This window comes from Bidens hawaiensis, unplaced genomic scaffold (genome assembly GCF_021521415.1).
Source record: "Bidens hawaiensis isolate Kalapana, Puna unplaced genomic scaffold, B.hawaiensis_p1.1 tig00022300_1, whole genome shotgun sequence".
In the NCBI taxonomy this organism is placed as follows: Eukaryota; Viridiplantae; Streptophyta; class Magnoliopsida; order Asterales; family Asteraceae; genus Bidens; species Bidens hawaiensis.
In genome coordinates, this window is record NW_027493462.1 from 252,775 (window position 1) to 256,892 (window position 4,118).

Below are 4,118 nucleotides of genomic sequence, written 5' to 3' on the forward strand. Positions count from 1 at the left end.
CAACATTCTCTCCAAATTTCTCAAACAATGATCAAAAGAACTCCCGAAACAGAAAAATCGTCCATGAAAACCTCCATGGAGTCCTCGATCATGTCATGAAAAATCGCCACCATGCATCTCTGAAACGTGGCTGGGGCATTACACAGTCCAAAGGGCATCCGCCGGTAGGCGAATGTGCCATAGGGACATGTGAATGTCGTCTTCTCCTGATCCTCAGAAGAGATGGGGATCTGAAAGTATCCCGAGAAACCGTCAAGAAAGCAATAGTACATGTTTCCCGACAGTCGCTCCAACATCTTGTTAATGAAGGGGAGTGGAAAATGGTCTTTCCTCGTGGCATCGTTGAATTTGCGGTAGTCAATGCAAACTCTCCATCCCATGATGGTACGCGTAGGAATCAACTCATTCTTCTCATTCACAACAACAGTCATACCGCCCTTTTTCGGGATGACCTGCACTGGGCTCACCCATGGGGAATCAGAGATCGGATAAATCAATCCAGCATCGAGAAGCTTGATGACCTCTTTCTTCACAACGTCTTGCATATTAGGATTGACACGCCGTTGGTGCTGCACCACGGGTTTGTACTCCTCCTCCATCAAGATCTTATGGGTACAAAAGGATGGGCTGATCCCTTTTATATCCATAATCTTTCAGGCGATCGCGTGCTTATGCCTCTTCAGAACCGCAAGCAACTTCACCTTCTCCTCGCTCGACAAACTAGCAGAAATGATAACAGGAAGGCGGGACCCATCCTCTAAGAAGGCATACTCCAAATGGGACGGGAGCTCCTTAAGCTCAATAGATCGTGGGTCCACAACAGAAGGTTTTGCCGTAGGCTCGGCAACACGATCATCATCCTCAATCCTCTCTAAACACTCAGGAGGCTCGTGATCCACACCACAGACCAACTCCTCAAATAGAGGTCCACTGACCAAGTCATAAATCCCTCCAACACACAACTAAGTATCCAAAGAGTACTCTTCACACGTGTCCTGTATGTGCTCACAAACGCAAGAATCGATAGTATCAATGTAGAGCACGTCATCATGATCATGTGGGTGGCGCATGGATCTCCCAATATCAAAGGTCACCTCCTCGTCTCCAACTCTAAGAGTGAGTCTGCCGGTGCATACATCAATGAGAGCTCTAGTAGTGGCTAGGAAAGGTCGACCTAGGATGAGTGGTACATTTTTATCCTCATCCATGTCCAAGATCACAAAGTCAACAGGAAACACAAATTTGTCGATTTTCACAAGCATATTCTCAACTATACCCCTCGGGTATTTCACCGAGCGGTCGGCAAGCTGAATGCTCATGCGAGTAGGCTTAGGCTCATCAGGTCTAGCTTTGCAAAAACAGAATAAGGCATGAAGTTAATGCTAGCACATAGGTCGGCTAAAGCGTTACTAACTGACAAACTACCGAACAAACATGGAATGGTAAAACTGCCAGGATCGGTCATTTTTTTGGGCAATTTATTCTGAAAACCGTTGAACACTCCTCATTCAAAGTCACACAAGAAAGTTCCTCTAATTTCTTCTTATTCGAGAGGACCTCTTTCAGAAACTTAGCATACTTAGGCATTTCTTTCAACGCTTCGAGAAACGGAAGATTAATGTGAAGCTACTTAAAAAGTTCTAAGAATTTCCCGTATTGCTCTTCCATCTTCTACTTCTTCAAACGGCCTGGGTATGGAATAGGAGGAACATAAGTCCTGACTGGCTCACTGGTTTGTGCGGTACTTTCTGGGGTTACCCTCGGGTGCACCTTACCAGGAGTCTCAGTCTCGATCTCATCGGCAATCGGTTTTGGTGTGGAAACCGATGCATCAACAGGAATGGTGGACCTACCACTCCTCAGGGTAATCGCCTTAGCCTCGGCATTTGGATTAATCTTAGTGTTACTCGGAAGGCTACCCTGTGGTCTCGCAGAGAGGAGCTGAGCAATCTGTCCAACCTGATTCTCAATGGTCTGAATGGACGCTTTCTGATTCCTCAACTCGAGATTGTGTCTCTGGAGAGTCTCATCAATCTTCAGGTTCCTCTGTTCAGCCAGTTTGATTGAAGTCTCGGTTTTAGCCAAAAGCTGAGTCAAAAGATTTTCAACACTAGACCCACCACTAGACTGACCACTACTGCTGGAACCCTGAAACTAAGGCTTTGGCTGGTAAGATTGGTTATGGGGTTGATTCTGGTAATTTGGATTTCGGTCAAACCCCGGTGGCTTTTGATTTTGACTCTGATTTTGAGAACCACCATTATCTTTCCAGCTGAAATTTGGGTGGTTTCTCCATCCCAGGTTATAGGAGTTGTTGTAGGCATTGTTTTGGCGGCCCACAAAGTCAACATCCTCCACCACCATGGCCTGCTGGCACTGACTGGTCTGGTGTTTCCCGTCACACACCCCACAACAAGAGCTAGACTTAGCCAGATCGAATTGCATCTAGTCAAATCTTTTGGTCAAGGCTTCTAACTGAGCGGAAACAAGGGTATTAGAATCGACATGAAGAACGCCCTTAGTGGAAGGAATACTACGAGGCGGATTATATGCAAAACTCTTCTTAGCAGCTCGCTCCAAGACATCCAACGCCTCGTTAGGAGTACACTTACCGAAATCTCCTCCCGCAACCTGATCAACGGCCTGCTTCTGTGCTCCGGATAAAACATCAAAGAACATACGACACTGAAGAAAGCGACTCAAACCATGATGAGGGCATTTTCTCAACAAGCCCTTGAACCTCTCCCATGCAGCATGAAGTGACTCGTCATCATCAACACGAAAACCAGAGATTTTTGCCCGGTATCTTGCAGTTTTATCTGGTGGGAAATACTGAAGAAAAAACTGCTCAACCAATTGGTTCCAAGTGGTGATGGAACCGGAAGGGAGTGCCTCTAACCACTCCAAGGCAGCCCCGCGAAGTGAGAACGGAAAAAGTCGAAGTCTCACGGCATCGTCCGTACACCCCTGGATCTTGAATGTCGCACATAATCGAAGGAAATGCGCAACATGAGAGCGAGGGTCCTTGTTCGAGAGGCCATGGAAAGAAATGGAATTTTCGACCATATGAATAATACTCGACTTGATCTCGAAACTCACGGTAATCTCAGGCTCTGTGACACCACTGCCATAGCCATCGAGGGATGGCGTGGCGAAGTCATCCATGCGACCTTGATTGTTCGGGTACGCCATTTCTTCAACCTCGGGATTCACGTCGTCCTACACAACTTCGTTTTTAATGACCTCGGCAATTTTTTGTGCTCTCCTCCTCAAACCTTCTCGAAGATATCGTTCGGGTTCAGAAAAGGGGGAAACAAGATCAGGACCGGGTGTGGTGGACATGCATCACCCGAAAAAACGCGGAATGGAAACAAACAAAACAAGGAAAACTACCTAAAAAATATAACTAACAAAATAAAACAAGATGAATAAAAATGAAATAGACAAAAATATCATAGAGCAAAAATATTAACAAGGAAAATCAATTACTCGTATCGTTTTCAAAAGTAAAACACTGTGTCCCCGGCAACGGCGCCAAAAACTTGACGTGTGCGAATATATATAAAATTTGAATAAAAGTTTCACACAAATCAGGTTTTAAAAATGGTTTTCACCAAAAACCAAACCACACACGAAAGGCAAGTGTACCTATCGTTTGTAGCAAAGTATCGGTAAGAACCGAGTGTCAATCCATGGACACGACTAACTTTTGATACTAAATCTTTGTAATTAATTTAACCAAACAAACAATCCAAGTAATTTTTCAAGTAACTAGCATTTAACAATAACAAAGCAAGTAAAATACAACTAACAATCAATCCAAACAAGGCTACTTAGACTATGCATCCACTCAAACTTAGTAACAAAATAGCAATGATAATGACAAACATCATGTATTAAGCACCAACATCAAATTCCAATCAAGGCAACCTAATACTAGCAACAAAACAACATGATGGGTTTTCAACAAGTTAATAACCATAGATTAGTAAGTTTGTCAAAACTACCTAATCTCATAATCAAAGGAAAGCTAGAATGAAAACAACAAACTAACCACCTAAAATCATGTGAAAATAGACAAGTTCAAGAACACTAGTTAAACACATGAGTCTTTCAAA

At 43.9% G+C, this 4,118-nt stretch overlaps 1 non-coding gene across 1 annotated transcript; it reads left to right on the forward strand.

Annotated features, from left to right (window-relative positions):
• The first annotated feature begins 2,701 nt into the window (after positions 1-2,701).
• On the forward strand, positions 2,702-2,808 carry LOC143565200 (small nucleolar RNA R71). Its single transcript, XR_013141019.1, has one exon. It is a non-coding gene; the product is annotated as a small nucleolar RNA R71 (small nucleolar RNA).
• Positions 2,809-4,118: the final 1,310 nt, after the last annotated feature.